This window comes from Urtica dioica, chromosome 6, assembly GCF_054948205.1.
Source record: "Urtica dioica subsp. dioica isolate 48M chromosome 6, U.dioica_male_clone48M_v1_H2, whole genome shotgun sequence".
NCBI classification, from domain to species: domain Eukaryota; kingdom Viridiplantae; phylum Streptophyta; class Magnoliopsida; order Rosales; family Urticaceae; genus Urtica; species Urtica dioica.
In genome coordinates, this window is record NC_142761.1 from 39,453,066 (window position 1) to 39,478,650 (window position 25,585).

Sequence of the window (25,585 nt, forward strand, 5' to 3'; positions counted from 1 at the left end):
CCCTTAAGGAGAGGCTCCTCAATGATACTCTTCTTTCTGATACCACGAACCACTTCATTAGGGATCTTTAAAATTGAAGATGAACTGTCATTTCAGGATGAAGTTCCAATAACATAAAGACATTGATCGAAGTAGTTATACTACTAAACCTTTTGAAATATGAAAGGTAGATCCTGAATACTTAACAAACTAATCATGATTGTACATGGATGTTTGTTATATCGATATTTTGAGAATGATCAATAAGTGTAGCTCCTAAACAAGTGTCATGAATAAATTAATTACTATTATAGTTCTAGACCTCATTATGACACAAGTAAATTGACTGAGCTAACGGTTTCTATAATTAAATTTAGAAACGACATGCTCGTTCCATTATGTCTCAAACATACTTATTGATATAAGGTATGAGCTCAATGTTGAGGCTATTGACATTGTCTTTAAAAGGACTAATAATTAGACCTTAGACAGTGTCATTTTTCCGAGAACAGCTACATGTGTTGTAAACACTGTAATTTCTGGAAATAGTGAGATACTTAGTCATTTAAATATAGTAGATCCTTAAAGTCCTGTGTATATATTGAATATGAACACGACAAACAAGGATGAACTATAAATAACCAAGTAATGGAAATAGGTCAATAAAGTTCTTATTTAAACACGTTCAATAAATCACATTATAGTAGGTGGTGATGAGATCAAACCATGCAATGGTGCAACCTGTTTTGGCACCAAAGGGATGTACACCTTGATAGGGAGACTTGTTATCTTTAGATATAAAGTCTCGTGTATAATCTAAAGGTATGCGAAGTGTTAATTTGTTCTAAAGTAAATTTATTTACTACGAACTATTTGACTTGACCTTTAATGGTAAGTCAAAGATCACTTGCAAAAATGCATGAACTAGAATAATATGAAAATGGGACATATGTCAGATCGACATAAATGATAGAGTATAGATGAAAGTGGGAATCCATATGATGGGAATCTCAATCCTGGGTCAAAGTCTAAACCGTCTATAATGATGGCAAAGAATTAAATTGGCTGAAGGAAACTTATCTTCTCTGGTCAAAGTGGGAGATTGTTAGGAATACTGCCCACTTGAAGATAATGAATAAATGATTACTAAATTCGATAATAAGATTACTTTATTAGCATTATATGACTAGTGGGTTGAGTTCTAAACAATTAGAATCAATAGCAACTATCTTCCATAGCCTCCGTATTAAATTGAGTCACGTGTTGGGCACCTGAGTTCGGGCGGTGTGCTAAAACATGGTCGATGACTGATATACGCCTGGAAAGCTATATCTAAAGTCATATATGTGGAACACATAGGTGAAGGCTGATCACTGTGTGGGAGCATTCTACACTTGTGGTAAGTGTACGACCTGGACAGGTCTTGGTGTAGATGTATTGTTTAAGGACCGTTACGACACACTAACCGATGCCACTATGATGGTCACAGTGAGACTTGATCTAAATCCTGAAGTGATCATGGACACTGGATTATGTTACTGAGCTCTTTGACTCATTCGCTAAAAGGCTATTCATGCCAATCACAGCTTCTGTCTTGGGAGTTTTCTCAGAGCATAATTCGAGTGGGAAGTGATTTACAGATACGGAATCCAGCCTTCCTGAAAGAAGGTTAATGTTCACTCACCTAAGGGTTGATTCCAGAACCGATAGATTGCTAGCACTTTCGAAGTAAGTAACGTTCGAAAGAATCTTTCGCTGGGGAAGCAACAATGATATGTATCAAAAGAAGTATAACAGAAAAATTGACTTCTCTTGACACGGGTTGAACCTGGAGGATCTTGATCACGAACTGACTATATCAGTGGACACTCATCACGATGAGTAAATATAATTCTAGTATAAAGGAGAGTTCAGTCTTGGCTTACAAGGTGGAGTACTTGACCAAGATTAGACGAATCGATGGAAAAAGAGAAAGGACTATTTCGTCTTTTTCATCGGATTTGTTAAGCTTCTATTACTAGGTCCATAGTCCCCGATTCGGCTCTGATAAAGGCGGATAAGAACTTTCGTATTATTATTAATCTCACTTGCTGTAATTGTGATTGACAGCATTAATTCTGGAAAACGGCTATTCGCAGAATTAAATAAATATTTATGGTAGAATTGTTTATTTATTGTTTGATCAAGTAAATAAACAATTATTAATTATTTGTTTATTGTTGGACCAAGTAAATAAATAATTAATTGGGTTTTAAGCAATTGAGCCTTGCACAAAATATGAAAATCGGATTTGGGAATTTTGGCACTAGGGTTTGCGCGAATCCCCCCTTGGCCGTGTGCCTAAAAATTCGAATTTTATAATAGTGGTATTTACCAATATTTTCTCTTTAGTTCCTTAAATAAAGGAGAGAGAAAAATATATAAGATATTGTCCTATATTTTCTCCTTATTTATAGGAAAGTATTTAGGAGAATATATGAGAATATATTTAAAGGGAAATAATATATTCTCCTTTATTCTCTCACTAAATAAAATATTATCTATTTAAATAGAGAATAATATCCAATAGATATTGATCTATGGATGAGAGAATAGTAGGATTCACTTGTTGAGATCCAATGGTCTAGATTTAATCCACCAATGTGAACACAATAAAAGGAAATAAAATATTCTGGAAGATTCCATGAATATCTCCTTTTTACTACTATAAATAAGAGGTCATGAGAAGGCAAAAATAAGCAATTTTTGAGAAAAATTTCGTGCACTCTAGCCTACCTTGGTCGTGCATCTGCCTCTCCCTCCCCTCTGAAATTCGTTTCCATTCTTAGTAAAATAAGAGAGAGATCTCGAAACACCTAGTTTCGTAATCTACTGAGATAAAGACTGTGCCCACTCATATTTCTTATTCGTCTCGGAGATTACGTCTCGGAAGACTAAGGTGTCATCACATCGAGTCCTTGAAGGAGGAATTCCTTATTGATCGTGTGAAAGCTTGTACGTTCAAGACGAAGACGGATTGTGAAAGCTTTCAGTTCGTGAACCGAAAATCAATGTAAGTATTCGTTTTTCGCTCAAATCGGTTGCTTGATAAATATGCTCTCGTGAATTAAATTAATTAAACATAACTAGATCTTGTTAATTATAACCATAATTTAATTAGCTTATGATCTGCGTAATTAATTATTTTTCCGCATTAATATGGTTATATGATGGAATCATCTCAAACGAGCGGCATCAGAGCGATTGTTCGTGTCTGATGCCCACCTGTTTCACCCAACAAGTGGTATCAGAGCGATTGTTCGTGTCTGATACCCACTTGATTCCCCAACAGAGGGCTCTAGGGGAGTTACCTAGAGGACCAATGCATGAGTGTTCTCCACTATGTTGGACTTGTTGGATAAGCCTCTGTAGAATAACGAGCTGGTCGTTGCTGAAGGGAGATGAGTCAGAGATCGAGGTCAAGGGAGCGGACGAGGTGGATACTAAGTTTCCGGCTGAGTTCAGATTCTTAGTGTCTCGGGGGATGACTTCGAGCTCGGTGGTTTCCCGTGCAGCTTCCAGCATGTTTCTCGAAGATGTCCAGGTCGTCTGCAATGATCGCAGTATGGGCGAGGTTTGCGAGGTCTCTCTGTTGCGACGTGAGCTGTAAGTGCTTCGTCTCCATGCGTGGTGAGGGCGACGAGTCTTAGGATGAGCTCAGAATTGAGCTCGATTGGATGACTCCAAACATGAGTTTCCTCTTACTTTCCTCGTGTTTGACCGCAGAGAAGACTTCACAGAGAGATGGTAGTGGTTTAGTACTAAGTATCCGACCTCTGACCTCATCGAGGTCTTTGTTGAGTCCGGATAATAGTTTAAACACACGTTTGGTCTCCATTATCCTGCGGTATAGTTTCGAGTCTTCGGGGCAGGTCCACTGGTGATGTTCGTAGAGGTCGATCTTTTGCCATAGATGCGTGAGCGAGCTGAAGAACTGAGTAACAGACATCTCTCGTTGACGTAGGTCGTGGAGAGTGTTCTCAGTCTCAAATAGCTCGGACACATCTTCGGAGTTGGAGAAGATTTCTGTAGCTGCTTGCCAGATTTTCGTTGTCGTTGGGTAAAGGAAGAAGGTTTCCCCGATTTCAGGGTGCATAGAGTTTATGAGTCAAGACATCACCATGTTGTTCTCTACCTTCCAACTCTTAAACGCTAGATCTTCGATCTTCGGAGATGTAGCCACGCCTGTGAGGTAGTCATCTTTACCTCGTCCCGATATGAACATGAGCACGGATTGAGACCAATGTAGGAAGTTGTGGCCATTGAGTTTGTGACTCGTGATATGTTGGGAGAATGATTCAGATTGAGACTGAGTGGGCGAGGTCTGCAAAGTGGTCGAAGAGGTGTTGAGGGCGGATGAGTTTTCGAAGGAGTTCATGATGATTGAATTTCTGAGCTCTGATACCATGTAGAAATAAAGAGAAGAAAGATCGGAAATGAGAGAGTGTTCCGAGCCTTTGAATATTCTTATTATTTTTTATATGAACTTGTATCACCTGTTTATACATATGGTAGATACATGAGTATAGACTAGATACATGAGAATGTAATAAATACGTGTAATAAATATGCCTATGAAATAGAGAATAATAAATATTACACAGAGAACAAGACATAGAAAATAACATGAGAAATAAATGCGACGCTTTCCCATGTGAAAGGAGTTCCAAGAAGTGTGAGTTTCCAAGGCACGCTTGTCAGGAAGAAGGGTGAAGTGACGAGGACGAGGTGGAGCTTGGCTCGGACGAAGTGACAAGAGAAGGACAAACTGTCGAGCTAGATTTCAATAGTAAGACTTAGTCTTCTATTTCTCAGACTCGAGTCGAACTCAAATTGGCTTTTTGCATATTATTTACAAATTATACCGATCAAGTTGTTGCGCGATCATGTTCCTATTAACCTATCGGAGAGAAATTCTATATTCTCAGAGCCCCTTTGCGGATTTTTTTAAGCATATTTCCCACTGCGTTTACTTGCCCAGGCAAAAACCCTTCCACTATCAAGTCCTTGAGGAGCTTGAGAGCGAAGCCCATTCGATCAGCTTTGATGTATCCCTCGATCAACGTGCATTACAAAAAAAATTCGGAAGAACGACGTTCGCCACAGATTATTTGAAAATCTCTAGCGTCTCATCTACTTTCGATTGCAAACAATAACCGTTCATCAGTATGTTGTAGCATACGATATTGGGTTGCGTTCCTTGCCGAGTAATCGTGTCGAACAAGGTATGAGCCCTCAACATAAACCCGTTTTTGGCGAATCCGTCCAAGAGGATATTCATAGTTATCATATCGGGCTCGATTTTTCTACTCATCATGTCGTCAAAGACTCTCTTCGTCTATTTGAATTTACCCGAATCGCACAATCCACGAAGCAACGAGTTATAGGTCACTATGTTAGGCTTCACGCCTCTCTCGGTCATCGAATCAAGCACCGAAAGAGCTTCGCGGGTTCTTCTTCCTTTCGAATGGGCATCCACTAAAACGTTGTACGTTATCACGTCTGGGAAAATGCCCTTCTCCGTCATTTCGTCCAGAAAAACCTCGGCTTTCCTCCAACGATCCGAGTGGCACAATCCATAAATAAGCGACGTGTACGTGATGATCGTTGGCTCTATTCCCCGCCTAGTCATCGCTTCCATGTGATCGAGCGCCTCTCTGATTCTTTCGCTTTTGCAGAGACCGTCCAACAGAACATTATATGTCACGATATTTGGGGATATTCCACCGATAATCATGCTTTCAAAGAATCGAGTTGCATCATCGAACCGACCACACTTGCACATTGCGGAAATTAGAGAATTGAACGCCGCAAAGTTAGGCTTAATTCCATTTCCAATCATGAGGTTGAATACCTAAATAGCTTCTTCGATTTCCACTTCCTTGAAAAGCGAGTCGATAAGAACGCCGTAAGTGTGAAGATCCAGTGAAACTCCGCTCTCGAGCGTATCCGATAATAACTCATTGGCTTCTTGTTGACGCCCGATCTTGCATAATCCGTGAAACAGCGAATTGAGGCACACGTCGTTCGGTTGAACGCCGAATTCGATCATCTCTCGGAGCAATCCCAGCGCTTTGTCGATTGATTCGTCTTTGCAGAGACCGTCGATGACTGCGCCGAAACAATACACGTTCGGCTTGATCTGATATCTGCCGAGCATTTCGTCGCGCAGCTGGAGTGCCTTTTCTGATTCTCCGGCCTTGCAAAGGTCGTCGAGAAGAGTGCTCAGTGAGTGCAAATTGTACGGAACGCCACACTTGATCATCGTCGCTAAAACCACGAAGCCCAATCTCGTTTCGTTCAATCGACACAGACACTTGATTATTATGGTTAGCGTAGAGGAATCGGGATGAAAATCGGCGAAACGAAACCTCGCGAGGTGTTTGTACATAGACACCACAGTGTAGCACTGGTTCGTCTTCGACATCGACCCAAACAGCTGATTGAAACTCCGAACGCAAGGCATGGGTCTCATATCCGCCATGGAATTGAAGAAATGCCGAGCTTCGATCGCTGAGAGGTCTCCGGATTCGCATCGAGTTCGGACCGCATTCTCCAAATCGGAAACAACATAATCGCGAGCGGAATAAGAACAATAACGAAATCGGATTCTGAAAATGAAGAAGAGAGGAAAGAGAGAGGGAATATTGGAAGATGTTTTGGTTATTAGAGTGTGAGCGGTCATGCTTGAACGAAAGAAGCGAATGGAGCTTTTTGGGCACCAATGTTTGAGGAGAGTTGGAAGGAAAATCAGAAGCTGTTTTTGGGATTAGCGTCTCCGATGAAGAAGACCAGTTCTGTTTGACTCTAGCTATTTAGCTTTCTTGTTGGCTTGCTCTGCATTTTTTTTTAAGGAATGCAGTATTAGAAAATTGGCAAAACAGCCGCGGATACAAAATAGAAGAGAAATTTCATTAATTGGGCTTAATAATCCATTAAATATCAAGATTAGACCCTAATGTTTAAAAATATCTAAATATGGAATTTTGTACCGAAAATGGATAAAAATGACCCTGTGACTTATATTACCGGTTTGAACTCAAACTTTCCCTCTCTCTCTCACTTTATCTCACTCGCTCAAATCTCTCATATAAAATTTTTTTTGCGTACGATATCATACGAGTCAATACGACCCTGTACAAGTCAATACAATGGCGTACGATACACAAGCTTCAATCTCCGGCGGCGGTGGTGCTCAGAAATCTCGAGCTCTCAAAACGTCAAAAAATGTGAGTTTTTTAACTAATTTCTTGTTAAATAACATCGAAAATAGTCAGAATAGGTATTAGGACATATGAAACATCTTATTTGTGGTTATTTGAGCTGTTTTGGATCGAATTTAGAAAGTTAGGGTTAAAAATTGGGGCTGAAATACTATGAGAATCATGCATCGTACGATGTTGTACGATGCCGTACGATGGGTTTAAGTTTTTTTTTAAAAAATTGTCGTACGATACTGTGCGATGCCATACGATGTCGTACAATACCATACGATGTTGTACGATAGTTTTTAAAAAAATGTAGATTTTTTTGTTTTACGATGCTATACGAGTCTGTATGATGTCATACGATGAATTGTGATTCTGACCTAATTTTGTTGTTTTTTAGGACAATTTGAACTACATTTATAACGTCTCATTCCCGGGTCGTATCACGTATGGTGGGACGGGGATCTTGAAGCTCGTACGGAGGAGATTCGATGAGCTCGGGATAAAATATCGAATCCTCGAGACTCCGTTCGAGCAATTTTTTTTTTAGAGCGAGCTCGGCTTCTCACCGGTGCTCGTACATACTCTCCTTTAGAAGAAGATCCAGGCGACGGCACGAGGAGAGATACATTTTGGTATCAAAGACAAACGAGTAAGATTTGGACGCCTCGAGTACGCACTCGTCTCGGGGATGAGCTATGAAGACGGTCCGACCAAAGCCGAACAAGACGAGCGAAAGAGCGATCGATTGATCACGGACCACTTGAACGGCGTTGTCGGATCCAAGTTGAGCGCGTTAATCAACGCGTTCAACATATGTCAGAGCCATGACGATGCGTTCAAGCTCGGACTGCTCGTATTTGTCTATGGGTATCTTTTGGGGCAGCCGGCCAACAAAGCCATCGAGGAAAGGTGGCAGAAATTTCTATACATCGTTGAAGACCTCCCCTTCTTCTTCAAGAGGCCTTGGGGAAATTTGAGTTGGGTGGAGACGTATTCCAGCCTCTCGGTGGACCTAAGGCATTATCACGAGACGCTGCAAAAGAAGTTGAAGGACAAGCCGGACGTGGCACAGAAAGAGGCAAGGTACACATTGACGGGTAATCTTCATACCCTTCATTACTGGGCGTACGAGGCTATCCCAGAGATCGGGATGAGGTTCGGGTCGAACCAGGGCATTCGTGTGCCCAAGATCCCATCGGGTCTAGTAATGTGGTCATCATGGGCAAAGACTGTTGTCAATGGTGCCCACAAGAAGAGTTGTAGTGTGTATTTATGAACATTTGATGTCATATAGTCTTACGAAGACTCTTGCTTGTAACTGCTTATTTATTAATAAAAGTTGAAACGTTCATTCAATCTTCCTTGTCTGAAGCTTTATGATAAAACCTTAGTCTGTTAGTCCATAAACAAACTTAACAACTTACGAAGAGACAAATGTAGATTTGCATGAACAAACTCTTCGTAGTTTGCTTAAAACGATATATTCGCAACCTAAGGGTCAAAGGACTATTGACCTCAGTATGATTGTTAGAAGAATCTATGATGTCTGGTTATGAGGCATTGAGAGTTGGAGACTCTATAGTTCTTCTAGGTATCTTCCGAAGGTACTGAATTGACCAGTGCACTTCTAGAGACAAGATAAGAACAAACCATTTAACCTCTTATGTCTCGAAGTCACTATGTATGAATTGCATCATGCTTACCTTAATCCTGAAATGAGACATGCGATTTCACAGCTTACGTATACTCATTTGAGAAAGTCGCAGTTCGGACTCACTATGTGATTCCGAACATGGCCTATTGGTGAAGTACTAAGTTATGAGAATGTCATGAGTAACTTTGTGAAGTTCTCATAGATATGGAATTCATGTACAAGATTGCTGAAATGCAATGTATATCACCTCATGCTTTGTTCCTTGGAGTGTGAATAAATGAACTGGCCAGTGTCCAAATTGAGTCCGGACTCTTTTGGATGAAACAATGTGACTTGTTAGCTCCTCGTCAATACATTGTTTCTAACTTATTCACAAGCGACAAAGGAGTTGAGGAAATAACAGCTAGAAGGGTAAAATGGTAATTTAGTAAATCTCGACTAGCTGATGACATTCATGAAGGGTAAACATAGATAATATTCAGTGGATCCGCTCATCATAATTAGGTTGAATTCTTGAGTAGAAAATAAATTCATTTGAACCGAGAGATTTTCAGTGTCAACTCTTTAGTGGAGTCAGTTGGCATTAAGCTAAATTTGGAAAAGGTTTGTGAACTTTTGAGTCCAAGTGTTTAGCTCAAGCTTTGTTCATTTGGGTCCATGAGGTCAGTGTCACGAATCACATCGAGTAGGAATAGTTAAACTGGAAGCTAAGTCAAAACAAGAACGAAAATTGTCAAAAGGGTATTTTTGTCTTTTAAGACATAGGATGAAATGAATGTCAATAAATTTTTTGACATGGTCATTTGATGACAAGTAACACTCGGCCCTAATATGATTAATTGGGCCTTGTGGATTAATTTCATTTCATAAGAATTTTATTGAAAATTCTTAATGGGCCTTTTTCATGTTGTCATGAACAAATGGAAAAGCTTCTAGAAGCCCATTCTAGAAGGTGATAGGCGCCCACACCCAAAGAGAAATGGAGATTATTTTGTGCATAAATGTATGTAGATACTTGCCAAAACAAAAAGAGGAAACAAATTTCCTCTATGAGGAAAGTAGAATTTTGGCCAAGAGAGAGTCAAAGGCAAGGCATGGAATAAAAGAGGAAACTAATCCCTTGGGGATGTGTTTGATGTAGGCGCCCATTTAGGAGATTTGAGCAATAAAAGATTGCTCAAAAGGGCTTGGAATATAAGAGGAAACTACTTCTTTCCAAGGCCAACCCTTCTCCTATAAATAGGACCATCATTCCTCTCATTCTATTCATTCCACACAAGTTAGAGATTGAGAGACTCTCTCTCTAGACATTGTGGCCGAACTCCTCTCTCTCTCTCTAGTTTATTTTCGATTTTTTGTTTTGGCACCTAGGTCCTCATTTGACCTAGAGTTTAGCTCTGCGACTTCAAGACTCGTTCTTAAGTCATAGTGTTTAAAAGTGCCCACTCACTAATTCCTTTATTTCGAGTGATTTAGTGATAGAAACTTTCGTGGTTGCTCGAGGTGCCGAGGAAAGAAAGAGAGACGTGCTGCGAGGGGAAACGAGCGTTGCAAACTTTCCAAAAGCTTCTTCAAAGTTCAAGCTTCAAGAAAAGTTACTAAACTTCTATACTCATAATAGTTTTTAATTACATGTACTTGCTCTTTGTCTAGGTTACTAAAAACTGGTTTTACTTGCAAAAGAAAATTTTTAAAATTCCGCCGCTTACAGAAGCGTTAATTATTTTCTTAAACCCTAGATCGATTCCAACAAAGACATCGAGGCCGTCCTGAATAAAAAAAAACGGTAACTTTTTATTATTTAACGTTTATTAATGTATTTTACATTATTTTGGAATATTAATAATTATTTTTGGTTTTGTAGGTGGGTGTTCTTCAAATGTTGAGACCAAGGGCAGCAGAGAAAGAATTTTTCACTCTCCTCGAGACACAGACGAGCAAATGTCTGTATCCCATAGATGTCGAGGGAGAAGACGCGACAAAGCCGCGAGATATCGAAGAAGAAATAGATCGAGTCGCGACTATTGCATAAGATGTCATCGTCGGAGACTCCGACGACAAACACGTGTCAGACACTCCAGGTGTTTGACTTGGTAGTCCGACCACTCCCGCAATGAGATTGAGGCCCACACCGACCCCTCGCGCCGACATTCCCGAGCCCTTTTTCCTAACGCGGGAAATGTGGGAAGAAATGCGAGCTTCCCAAGAACAACTACGACCAGCCCAAGAACAAATGTTGCAGTCACAAGGAATGGTCTTACACGCTCTTAGCACTAGCGGCCGTAGAATTGAGCGCATCAGGCAAAACCAGGTTAGATTTAAATCAAGTTATATTTAAATTCCATTTTAGTTTACTTTAGTTTAACGTTTTAAAGTTAAGCTTAAATTTAATTTAACATTTTAGAGTTCAGTTTAAATTTAATTTAACGTTTTAGAGTTAAGTTTAAATTTAATTTAACGTTTTAAAGTTAAGTTTAAATTTCATTTTAGTTTACTTTAATTTAACGTTTTAGAGTTAAGTTTAAATATCATTTTAGTCTAACTTTAATTTAACTTTTTAGAGTTACCCTTAAATTTAATTTAACATTTTAGAGTTAAGTTTAAATTTTATTTTAGTTTACTTTAATTTAACGTTTTAAAGTTAAGCTTAAATTTAATTTAACGTTTTAGAGTTATGTTTAAATTTAATTTAACGTTTTATAGTTAAGTTTAAATTTAATTTAACGTTTTAGAGTTAAGTTTAAATTTAATTTAACGTTTTAAAGTTAAGCTTAAATTTAATTTAACGTTTTAGAGTTAAGTTTAAATTTAATTTCACGTTTTAGAGTTAAGTTTAAATTTAATTTAACATTTTAGAGTTAAGTTTAAATTTAATTTAACGTTTTAGAGTTAAGTTTAAATATCATTTAACGTTTTAGAGTTAAGTTTAAATATCATTTTAGTCTAACTTTAATTTAACGTTTTAGAGTTACCCTTAGATTTAATTTAACGTTTTAGAGTTAAGTTTAAATTTTTATTTTAGTTTTAGTTTTTGTGACAAGTTTAAATTTCGTGACATATTTTGTTACTTTGACTTGTAGCTTGATATGTGGAAGAGGCTGAACATTTTGTTCGAGGAAGAAACGGGCTTGCTTGGGGGTGAGATTCCCACGACCCAAGCTGATGGTCGTCGTAAACGCCGGACCCCTCCTCCTCCTTCTCCTCCTCCTCCTCCTCCTCCGGCGGCTGGTCAAAAGCCGGCGTCTTCATCGCACGAGCCGTCTTCTTCGCATCGCGAGTCATCAAGAAGTCGAAGAAGCCGTCTACTACGCATTGCGAGTCATCGAAGCGACCGGAGAACAGGCCGGTGACTTCGCCCAGGTTGTCTGAGTCTTCGTCGAGTCCTCGTAGAGCAGACATTCCGGAGAAGCAACGCCCGCTCACAACTCCGCTTAAAAGGATAAACCACAAGGCACAGCTTACTCCACCACGTCCAGATCGGCAAGTGCGACAGAAGTCGTCGCGTTGGGCCGATTTCACTGATCCGACGAGGCCCAAATATTCAGAAAAGCCGATCCCCAAGTTCAACCCGTTGAAGAACGCGAAGCTAAAAGAGTTTGATAATTTCGTTAAGTGGTTGCAGACAAAAAAGTGGGACGGCAAGTTCATGGAGTCTACTCGCCTGAAGACGTGCGACGGAGACACGACTTTCTTCAACACGATATTGACAGAAACCAGATGGCTACATGATTCGGTATGTTATTAATTATATAATTTAACTTTCCCTATCAATTTAAAATAACGCTATATGTTTGTTATGTCTCAGCATATTGATGCTATAATTCACATGATTCGGGCTCGCCAACGAGCTCTCGACGGATATCGGCAAGACATCCAAATCATGGATTGTCGGTAGGTCCAGCACGTGTACGGCCGATTCACCATGGAAGAAGCGAACATCAAGAAGGCCATCGAGCTGGGGGCAGAGCCCGAACCCGTGGACTGGGACATGAGGGCAACTATTACCCCGATGACTGGGTATAGGGACACCGATATTTTACCTTGGGATGGTGCTCGCGAGATCCTGTTCGTCGTGAACTTCAAGAACCTTCATTGGTTTACATTTCGGATCGACATCCAGGCCTGGACCATTACCGTCCTCGATTGCCAAAAGGATCTCATGCAGTCGTCGAATAATCAAAATGACTTCACGGAGATGATGGAGGTACGTAAAATGTTATGTTATTCACAATTATTACCTTTATTTGTGGTTAAATTATAAGGGTTACTTAACATTGTCAAAATGTTTATTATTCAGACTTGGACTCGAGCATTTGCTAGGATTGTGGCCATAGGTAGTTTCTTCAAGAACCATCCCAACTCTTACCGGGAGAGTGAGCACGGTGAAATTAAGTTCACTTACCCGACGTGGCTCGTCGATCAAAATGTCCCACAATGTACGTACAGGTAAACATGTTTACAATTTTTGTTACAAGTTTTTTACAAGTTAGTTTTTTTTTACACGTTCTTTTAAAAAAGTTTTTTTGACTAGTTAATTGAACTTTTTTTTGACAAGTTTTAAACAATTATGTTTTTATTGACAAGTTATTTTAGAAGTTTGTTTTTTTATTATTACAAGTTATGTTATTCTATTTTTTTGAAAAGTTATTTTACAAGTTTGTTTATTTTTTTGACAAGATTTTTGACAAGTTCTTTTAAAAAAGTTTTTTTGACTAGCTAATTGAACTTTTTTTGACAAGTTTTAAACAATTACGTTTTTATTGACAAGTTATATTAGAAGTTTGTTTTTTTTTTATTACAAGTTATGTTATTCTACTTTTTTTGAAAAGTTATTTTACAAGTTTGTTTATTTTTTTGACAAGATTTTTTACAAGTTCTTTTAAAAAAGTTGTTTTGACTAGTTAATTGAACTTTTTTTTTACAAGTTTTAAACAATTACGTTTTTATTGACAAATTATTTTAGAAGTTTGTTTTTTTTTTATTACAAGTTATGTTATTCTACTTTTTTTGAAAAGTTATTTTACAAGTTTTTTTTTATTTTTTGACAAGATTTTTTACAAGTTCTTTTAAAAAAGTTTTTTTTTACTAGTTAATTGAACTTTTTTTTGACAGGTTTTAAACAATTAAGTTTTTATTGACAAGTTATTTTAGAAGTTTGTTTTTATTATTACAAGTTATGTTATTCTACTTTTTTTGAAAAGTTATTTTACAAGTTTGTTTATTTTTTGACAAGATTTTTTACAAGTTCTTTTAAAAAGTTTTTTTTGACAAGTTTTTTTTTTTATTTTACAAATTTTGTTAGACATGTTTTTTTGACAAGTTTGACAAATTCTTTTAGCTTATTTTTGTGTTGTAGCGGTGATTGCGGGATGTTCGCAATGAAGTATGTCGAGAACATAGTACTGAACGAATGGTTTGACACTCTTCAAAGTGTCAATATGAGAACGTTCAGGAAGACATGGTGCGTGGACTTATTCTACAACCACCTTATCTCGTGATTTTGTATTTTCGGATGTTTTCTTTTAAATCTTTTTGTTTTGTATGTATGTAATAGTACCGTATAAACATATTATCAAATGGCTTTTTGATGAAAGCCCTTCACACATCAAACAAAAAGCCATCACAAATTTCACACAAAAACAAAATCTCAACAAAAAAGGGTTTAGAACTCGAAAAGATTTGTGGACGAAAACGAGTCTTGATCTGCACTACGAAATTTATGATGTGATGAGAAATAGATAATTAACCTTGAAACTTAATGCTTTCCAGAGTTGAATTGAAAAAAGGTCCATGAGACGGATGACGCTCCATTAAACAAAATAAAAAGGTCACTCAAATAAAAGTTAAAGTTTTAAACTTAAAAAATAACACCAGGTCTAAAGTTTTAATCCCTCCAAGTGTATGTTTTTCTGCTATGTCCCCTACCACCACATTTCCCGCATTTTCGCTGGATAACAATCTTTGCGCCTTGAGATGGGTATCGATTAATCCTTCTTCTTCCTTGTTTACTTTTCTTCGGTCGACCGGCTTGCTTCTTTTCAACGGGTTCCGAAACTTTCATGTTTTTTTTATCTCATCCAGGACATCCCATTGATCTTCATTGCCAACCGGATATATGGCTTCCTTGTACATCTCAATCCACGTCTCCTTCAAATAAAAGTCACTGCATAACGAGTACACGTCCACGCTTCGATGTTGGGCTGCTGCGATAGAATGCTTGCACGGGATATTTAATTGTTGTGGTAGTCCGCAAGTGCATGTCTTCGCCATAAGGTCTACATCGAAATCACCTTTTGCGTCTTTGACATGACATTCATATAGACCAAGCCCGTACGCATTGACGAACTGTGCCTTATTGTTGGTGAATCAAGCGCGTATCAGACACGAACATACTACACGTTTGAAATGATTCTACCATATAACCATATTAATGCGGAAAAATAATTAATTACGCTGATCATAAGCTAATTAAATTATGATTATAATTAACAAGATCTGGTTATGTTTAATTAATTTAATTCACGAGAGCATAGTTATCAAGCAACCGATTTGAGCGGAAAAAAAATACTTACATTGATTTTTGGTTCAGCTACAGAACGCTCCTAAACCAATCGCGTACTCCTTGCGTCGTCTTGATGAAGGACTCGAGGATGACACCTTAGTCTTCCGAAACGTAATCTCCGAGACGAATAAGAAAGATGAGTGGGAACAGTCTTTATCTCACTAGATCACGAAACTAGGTGTTTCGAGATCTCGCTCTTATTTTACTAAGAATGGAAACGAATTTCCGAGGGGAAGAGAGGCAGAAGTTCACGGCCAAGGGAGGCTAGGATGCACGAATTTTTCACAAAATAATTGCTTATTTTTGCCTTCTCATAAACCCGTATTTATAGTAGTAAAAGGTGATATTCATGGAACCTTCCAGAATATTTTATTTCCTTTTATTATGTTCACACTAGTGGATTAAATCTAGGCCATTGGATCTCAACAAGTGAAACCTACTTTTTCTCTCATCCATCAGATCAATATCTATGGGATATTTTTCTCTATTTAAATAGAGGATATTTTATTTAGTGAGATAATAAAGGAGAATATATTATTTTCCTTTAAATATATTTCCATATATTCTCTCCTAAATACTTTCCTTTAAATAATGAGAAAATATACGACAATATCTTATATTATTCTCTCTCCTTTATTTAAACAACTAAAGAGAAAATAATGGTAAATACCAACTAGAAAATTTCGAACTTGATGGCACACGGCCAAGGAGATTTGCCCAAATCCTAGTGCCAAAATCCTAATTCGATTTTTCCATGTGTGCAAGGCCCAATTTCTTAAGACCCAATTAATCATTTATTTACTTGGTCCAACAATAAACAAATAATTAATAATTGTTTATTTACTTGATCAAACAATAAATAAACAATTCTACCATAAATATTTATTTAATTCAGCGAATACCCATTTCCCAAAATTAATGCTGTCAATCACAATTACAGCAAGCGAGATTAATAATGATAAACATTATTATACGAAAGTTCTTATCCGCCTTTATCAGAGCCGAATCGGGGACTATGGACCTAATAATAGAAGCTTAACAAATCCGATGAAAAAGACGAAATAGTCCTTTCTCTTTTTTCATCGATTTGTCTAATCTTGGTCAAATACTTCACTTTGTAAGCCAAGACTGAACTCTCCTTTAATATTAGAATTATATTTACTCATCGTGACGAGTGTCCACTGATATAGTTAGTTCGTGATCAAGATCCTCCAGGTTCAACCCGTGTCAAGAGAAGTCAATTTTTCTGTTATACTTCTCTTGATACATATCAGCCCTAAGCATTGTTGCTTCCCCAGCGAAAGATTCTTTCGAACGTTACTTACTTCGAAAGTGCTAGCAATCTATCGGTTCTGGAATCAACCCTTAGGTGAGTGAACATTAACCTTCTTTCAGGAAGGCTGGATTCCGTATCTGTAAATCATTTTCCACTCGAATTATGCTCTGAGAAAACTCCCAAGACATAAGTTGTGATTAGCATGAATAGCCTTTTAGCGAATGAGTCAAAGAGCTCAGTAACATAACCCAGTGTCCATGATCACTTCAGGATTTAGATCAAGTCTCACTGTGACCATCATAGTCGCCTCGGTTAGTGTCGTAACGGTCCTTAAACGACACATCTACATCAAGAACTGTCCAAGTCGTACACTTACCACAAGTGTAGAATGCTCCCACATAGTGATCAGCCTTCACCTATGTGTTCCACATATATGACTTTAAATATAGTTTTCCAGGCGTATATCAGTCATCGACCATGTTTTAGCACACCGTCCGAACTCAGGTGCCCAACACGTGACTCAGTTAGATACGGAGGCTATGGAAGATAGTTGTTATTGATTCTAATTGTTTAGAACTCAACCCACTAATCATATAATTCTAATAAAGTAATCTTATTATCGAATTTAGTAATCATTTATTCATTATCTTCAAGTGGGCAATATTCCCAACACTTATTATTTAGTTGTGCGAGATCATTTTGCCACGTTGGTGTCAATTTTGTGTTCAACTTGTTCGCTATCTCTTCCCGGTCGAAAAACCAAGTTTGGAGTGTGAATCGAATAAACTCGAGCAACGTCGTAATGGGAAACGTCCTAGCATTCCTTGTTTTGTTGTTGAAACTTTCTGCGTTGTTGCTCGTCATTAGGTCGTACCTATATAAAACCAACGATGTTTATATAATCAACCACATTAAAATTCAGTACAAAACAAGTTCTAGACTTTTACCGTTTTCCAGGAAAGAAAGCTCTGGCCCACCAATCGACACCAACTTCTTCGAGATACTTTGCCATCTCGACATCCTTACGTCTCAACTGTCTAAAATTAGCTTCGAATGCTGTTTTACTGAAGGCGTAAGCCGCATCGTAAAGTTCAAAGCGACAATGGTCTGTCTTGAACTTGTGTTGGACATTCAGTTGTAAATAATGGTAACATGCTCCGTGAGGGATACCAGGAAACACAACCTCGACACCATGTATGATGCTAACGTGGCGATCGCATATGAACGCTAAATTAGGTACGTCTTCACCGATAGCTTCTCGCAATCTTCTCAAAAACCAAATCCAAGAAGCATGACACCCGCTATCTACAACTCCAAATGCAAGTGGATATAATTGTGAATTCGCATCCATTGCAATTGCGCAAAGCAACTGTCCACCGTACTTTGTCTTCAGAAATGCACCATCTAATGATATGACCGGCCGACATGCTTTGAAGCCTCTACGACACGCCCCGATAGAAAAGAAAGCATACTTGAATTTGTCACCATCTTGCACAAAGTCTGTTAACGTCCCATGATTCTTTTGCTTCAACATGTACAGCCAAGACGGTAACTTCTGGTAGGATTGTTCCGGTGTACCCCGCACGTACCCAATAGCTTTCTCTTTGGATCTCCAAGCTTTCAGATACGATATGTTCACACCTCATCTTGTCTTCACTTCTTCTCTGACGTTATGCGCCGAATACTCTGCCATAGAGTTAATTGAGTACTTGTCCTTAATTACGTGACCGATGACCCATGGTGCAACTCCTCGATGGCCCTCTATTTGAACAATGCGCGCACATGAGTGTTTACCCTCGTACGACGTAATCTCCCACATCTCAGACCACTGCACGACACCCCTCAACCTCCATGTGCATTTCTCGTCTTTGCATAGAACATATCATCTCTTTTTCGAAGAAGATTTCACTCTAAGTTCGAAATTATTTTTCAACGCGTACAGGAGGATATGTTTCTTCAATTCAAGTTTGTTTTCAAAATGATGCCCAATATATATTTCTTCTGAGCTAGCTGTTAATTTCAAAGGTTAGTTAAACAATAACTTAACATATTATACTTGAAAATTCAAATCCACTTAAATTACCTGTAGAAGAATGACTTGGATAATGACTCGGTTCTTCCTTCACAACATCATCGGCGGTGAACTCGGGTGTTTTCCATGAATAAGGAACGATAGGTGATCTGATCATCGGAGGCTCACGCTGACATTGACCCGATGGTTCACAATGACCCGTTGGTACTGTAAACGTTTCCACAAACTCTTCATATTCTTCTGGATTGGCGAATTCTTCAAATTCTTCACATCTACCATTGTTATCTCCATCATATCCGTCACTATTCTCTTCATCACCTTCCCCACCTTCATTTTCATCACCTTCGCCACCTTCGTATTCATCACCTTCGTCACTATTGTGTCCATCATATTTGTCACTGTTGTGATTACAATCTCTATCACGTCTGTATACTTCGTCACCGTTTTCGACACCCTTGTACACGTTAAACAAGTCATCGTCACAGCCACCGTCTTTGTTTTCAATTAAAGGATCATTTTTTCGATCCTTGATAACAAGAGTATTCTGTCTCTTCTTTGGTTCATTATGAGACTCCCTTCCATCTTCCACATCTTTCCATTTACATACTCCTCGATACGCAATAGGCGCAATGATCTGTTTCGGTACCAAACTTACACAGAGTGGAAATCTATTACGATATTTGTGCTTCATAAAATGCGAAACATCACCATTGTCCTTCAATACGGCAGGACTCAGCGGAATTGTACTGACTGTGTATGGGACTTCGAGTTTTAAGTCGAACGCGAATCTGTCAACTCGAATTTCTCGTATAAAAAATCTACTAAACTCCGTGTACGTTACCTCTTTCGGAACTACGAATGCATGCGTATCTGCATTGGTGAACATCCATTGGTGTCCTTCCTTCTCCCAAGTGCCGTTAACCATGACAAAAACTTCAAAAAACAGTCAAACTATGCAAAATTAGCTTATCTATCGTACAACATCGTACGTAATCGTACAACATCGTACAGCATCGTGCATCGTACAACATCATACAGAGTTGTATCGTACAACATCGTACAGAATCGTACAGCATCGTACATCATCGTACAGCATCGTACAGAGCGTAATTTTTTTTTCTAAATTTCATGTACAAAAAAGTTAAATCTCATCCTACCATATCGTATACCATCGTACAAAAAAGTTAAAAATCAGATTTTGGACTATGTTTTCAGATCTGATCGATTTTTATTACTACATTCTATTATATACAATCATAAACTTTGTAAAAATGATTAAGTTAGTAATCTTACCCATGATTCTTTTGAAAACCGCTTAAGTAGAGAGGATTTGAGTGTGATTGAAATGATAAAAATGAAGAGTGAGAGATGTATAGGGTTCAGAGGGGTATTTTTGTCCGATTTTGGGTCAAAAGTCCATATTTAGATATTTTTAAAAATTAGGGTCTAATCTTGATATTTAATGGATTATTAAGCCCAATTAATGAAATTTCTCAAATAGAATTGCTCGAAACAAGGTTAAAAAACGATCGAGATCTAATAAGATTTTATAAGGCGACGCTGAACGATCAAAATCTAATAAGATTTTATAAGGCGGCGCTGAAAAGTCGGTGAGATCGTAAATTAAATTAGACCACTGATTCTTAGATCAACAGTCTAATTTTAAATGGTTTAAATTTCACCGGTTCGATCCTATCTAAAATATATAAGTCGCGGTCTAACCCGGATCGGACCAATTAGTATTTAAAAAAGATAATTAAAAAATATGTTTAAAACGATCCAAAACTGAACCGGACCGATTACTATCTATAAAAATATAAATAAAAAATTTGTCGACATAAATCGGTCTAACGATCTAAAACAATCCGATTTAGAACGGTCTAACATGTTTGAAATAGTCTAAAGCGGACCAGATCATGTTAACCAGTTTTGGTCTTGTCCGATTTTTTCTCGTATTTCGTCCGGTTCGGTTTAATGTTTTGTAAACCATTTTGACCGATCCGGTTTAGTTTTTTTGACCGATTTTAGATCGGATCGGACTGTGCACACCCCTAGCTGACACTATATATTAATAATAGTTTATACTGTGCACACTTCCGTGAATAGGAAGAGCAAGAGAAGTGCTTTAATATCGTTCAAAAAATCTATAATGGACGGTTAAAAGATCCAAGCAACCTCGATCTTGCGATTATGATGAAGAAAGTTCTTCATGTTGTATAGACAGGAGTCTAACAGAATTCTTAAAACAAGAAAATGGACGACGACTATTTTTTCGCCAAACCAACTCCAAACATAAAACCATAAAAACGAAACTCAATTTCAAACAAAAGCAATTAAATTAAAAAAAAAAAACTAAAGACACAACAAAAATGGTCTTAAAAACACGATACTCTAAAAATCTTCATTTGTCAATTATTATATTGTCGGCATGTGTTCATGCGCCACCGTCATTTCAAATGAGAGCCAACCTCTAAGCTTTCGGCCAATGTATAGGGAGCAAAGGTGCACTGGCCTTTCACTGTGAAACACCTAAACAGTCGGTGAAGAAAGCGCGAGGAAGACGAGGTCGTCAGAAACACTAATATATGTGTTAGAACATGTCATAACAAATTTAAATCTAAAAAGAACCATAGACTCATAATACTTATATCCATAAAAAGGTCTAAACAATTAAGTTTAATAAAAAAAAAATTATTGGATAAAGATTAGAAATTGAACTTTTCAAAAAAAGAAAATTATAACTTGAATCAATATTAATATTACTAGCGAAAATGGTTTTCTTATTTGTTGAACTTTTTTTTTTTGGCAATATTTACCCATGCGTTACTTATTTACTTACTTTAAAATTTATAATACTTTTCCCTAGACTCAAATTCTAATTATTTTTGCCCCCTCATCTGAAGAAGTAGAAATTAGAATGGCTTGTTTTCAAACTTAATTCTTTTGATACCTCATTTATTTTTTTATTATAGAAATATTTCCTTTTATAATATTTTTCAAGCTAATTACGACTTTTACTTTTTTTAGTATTTATAATGGGCGTGTTTGGCACAGCTTTTTTAATCCTGTTTTTGCTGTTAGAAAAAACCAAAGTGCAATCTTACTGTTTGGTAAAACAGTTTTTAGAAAAAATTTCAAAAACAATTTTAAAAATTGTACATGAGTCACAAAAGCTAAGAATCTTAGCTTTTAGAAAAAGCGTTTTTGTATCTGATATAGAATTACTTTAATACCCTCACGTGATTATCCATAGCACTGTTAAATATTTATTTTATGTCTATTTTAGTTTTTTTACTATAATATATTTATTTTACGAAACGCTAAATCAGTTTTTGTTACCAGCAATAACTAATTTATAAACAGTTTACCAAACACCTTGTCAGTTTTTGAAAAAAAACAGTTTTTTTCAAAAACTGAATCTAAAAGCATTTTTTTTTTAAAATAAAGCTATGCCAAACGATGCCAATATTAATTAGATTTGTTCCTTGATTAAAGCAATAAAGGTAAAAGCTTTTTGAAAAATTAGATATTTATGAAAAGTTTGAAAATGTTAAATAGTTAAGGAATTAAATTTAGAAATATTTATAAAATTTGAGTTAGACCGCCCAATAACTTTTTTGGCCCAATTGGACATGGGTTGGTTCATGAATCCAACATATAATGAATGGGACCATAATGAATCTAGGGACTAACTTACGTGTGATTCGAAAGCCCGAAATTTCAGTTTATAACCTAATTTGTTTTTCGTATATACTTATTCTATCTTCTTGATCGTCATCTCATACACTCAGTTTGGCTGCATAGAGTGAGTGAGACACAGGTATTATTTTGCCCCGATTGCTCATTTTTGTTCATGAATTTAAGCTTTCATTCATTCCATGCATAGTTGTCATTTTTTGTTCTTTGTGCGTGGCTGTGGTGATGAGATCTGAGAGTTCTCTCAGATGTGAACTTCTGTTCACTCTTAGATTGACATAGATTTGCATGTTATTTCTTAGCAGTTTTGCAAGTAGTATTTAGCGTAACGAAGCAATAATAATATATAAAGAATGTTGTTAATCTTTTAAATTACAGGTTTATGATGGTTATGGTATATATATTTTTTATTCTGGTATTTGACATTTGCCTTGTTATGGAATTGTATTTAATTATTTTAGGTTTGGATTTCTTGGTTGAGTTTTGTAGTATGATAGAAAGAAATTGTCTATATATACCTAAATGATGAGTTTATCTATCTGTCTCACTCTTTTTAGTATTAATTACTAAAGGTATCATGGAACTTGATATGGTGGAAGAAGATGAAGAAGACGAAGATGAGCACACATTAGTGAGTCAAATCGTACTCAAGTAAATCTACAAATAAACGGTAATTTTTCAATTCATATATTATTTTAAATACATGCTTAGTTTTATATCAAAATGATTCATGTAATTTTTTAATTCATATATGGTAATTATCCAATTCACATACTTAGTTTAATATCACAAAAATCATATTGGCAAAAAAGATTCATGATTTTCAAAATGTCTTGAACGAGTTACAAATTAGATTTGTAAGATCATTACTGAATACTACAAATAAACTTATCCCATAAACAAATTCGTATAGAAATATTATCTACTATTAATCCATGAAGAGGGAAATTGACGTTAATAATGTCAAATGATTGTCACTTACCAAATATCACCAAAAACTTCAAATTTGACACAACTAATACTTAGTCTAGTGAGCAAAAACAAATATACTCCTCAAGTTTAATTATTAAAAAAAAAACACTAACTATCTCTCTTCCTCGTTCTTTTTCAAAAACTTCCCACTAGACACAATTAGGATTATGACTCTTCACTTCCGTCATTCCTTTCGTTTTCGAAAAAAAAAACTTATCTCAATGGTGTCTCGCCTCTTTATTCGCGATTTTGACTCTCAAGGTTCACGATTTCGACTGTGTTCTCTATCACCCATCAACAGAACACTTTTCATTTCACTCTCTTCTCAACTTTGCGATTCTCTCACCTATTCTCCATAACCATCAACAAAATCAGAGAAACCATAAAAAAAAAAACCATTACTATGACGGGGTTGTCGAAATTTGAAGCTTATGCACCAAAGAAAGTCCGACAAAGTCCTAGGCCGGCTTTGAAAATTAACCCAAAAGCCCAGTCATCTCTTAAGACGAAGGAACCAGAGCGGAGACAAAAAAGAAGCCAGATACTCTAACGGCGAACTCGGATGTTGATGCGTTCATGGTCGCGCCCAATTTGGAAAACAAAGACAAAAGGAAAGAGAAATTTCATTTTGGAATTTCCGTTCAGATTTTTGTTCTTCTCGACGGTCTTATCTTCAGCACCTTCTCCTCGCTCAACGATCTCTGTGTATGTCATTTTTCCATTTTCTGTTGAAAATTCTGTGCTCGTGTTTGATTATTTTTAGATTATGAAATTGGGATTTTTCTTTAGACATGAAATTGGTAGTCGTAACTTCTGTTTATCAACATGAAATTGGTAGTTGCTTTTCCAAACAATTGATTTTTTCTCAACAGCCCAAAGGAGAATAGCTTCCAAACAATCTTGAGACCTGGATATTGTCTCTCACAATGAAGAACAGAATAATTAATTGCAGAGAAGATTGATTCCGAAACAAAAAATCATTAAAGCATTATATTATTCGCTGAATAAATCATTTATGGTATTTGTTTAATTGAAAATAAACGAAGTGTGCTAACAGTTAATTTCTCATTAGTTTTCTATTCAACATTTCAGCATAATGGCCTGAGGAATTTCCCCTGAAGAAACACAATTCACAGTGAAAAATTGTAGCTGTGATTACGAAGCTGCATTATTTATTAACAGTGGTAATTTATTTTATCATTGCGGGTACAACGCGTGCAACTTCCTCGAGCGCTGGTGTGGAATAGACGATATTACATTTGTTAATGTAACATGTAATAAATTCCATGTTAAAGCCCATGTGCGCATTAGTAAGACATCTAGAAATCCTGGAAAACTTTATTATAAATGTCCTAATGGTAATAAGTGTTGGGGGGATAAATCAGGGCGTGATAAGCCACAGGAGCGATACTGCCTTCGAGTATTCTGAGCGACCTCACCATCATCTTCCGCAAGAGACCTCACCGTCTTCTTCCGCAAGAAACCTCACCGTCCAAGAGTTAGAACAACAAATCGCTGAACTGTCTTCGATAGTGAAACATTTGTTGATTTTTTTTTTTTTGGGTAGTGAATTCCTGGTTTTTGTCAGAACATCTTTAATGAAGCTATGTATGATGTTTTTTATGGTTTCGGTATGAATTGTGTTGGTTTTATTAATTTCTTTGTGAAAGTAATGCGTTTCCATATTGACAAATTATTTCAATGATATACAGGATTTTTAAAACCGTCAGCTACGTTATGGTGAAAAAAAAAAATCTTCCGAGAATACTTGGAATGATTGCTTCGCCAATTAAATCCAGAGGTGATGTACCAGTGATAGTTTAACTTATGAATTCAAACAATTTAAGTGCCGTCCTTGAGCTCGTTGCCAAAGTAAGGCATGGAAAAGACATCTATGTCATGAAATAAGTCGCCTTGAGCTCGTTGCCAAAGTAAGGCATGGAAAAGACATCTATGTCATGAAATAAGTCGCCTAGAGCTTGTCGTCGTCGTCGTCTTTGAGCTCATCCGCCTTGAGCTTAAGCCCAAGCCGATGAGTTAAAGGAGATTGAGAATAAGAGGAAGAAGATGCCTCGAGCTCGTCGTCGTCATCCTTGAGCTTGTTGGCCTCGAGCTCGTCGGTCTCGAGCTGGTCGGCTTGGCGTTTTGAATGTTATGTACTTTG

At 37.1% G+C, this 25,585-nt stretch overlaps 1 long non-coding RNA gene across 1 annotated transcript; it reads left to right on the top strand.

Moving 5' to 3' along the window:
• Window positions 1–22,504: 22,504 nt before the first annotated feature.
• Window positions 22,505–25,077, top strand: LOC149394055 (uncharacterized). Its single transcript, XR_016299708.1, has 3 exons — window positions 22,505–22,573; window positions 23,022–23,119; window positions 24,514–25,077. It is a non-coding gene; the product is annotated as an uncharacterized LOC149394055 (long non-coding RNA).
• Window positions 25,078–25,585: the final 508 nt, after the last annotated feature.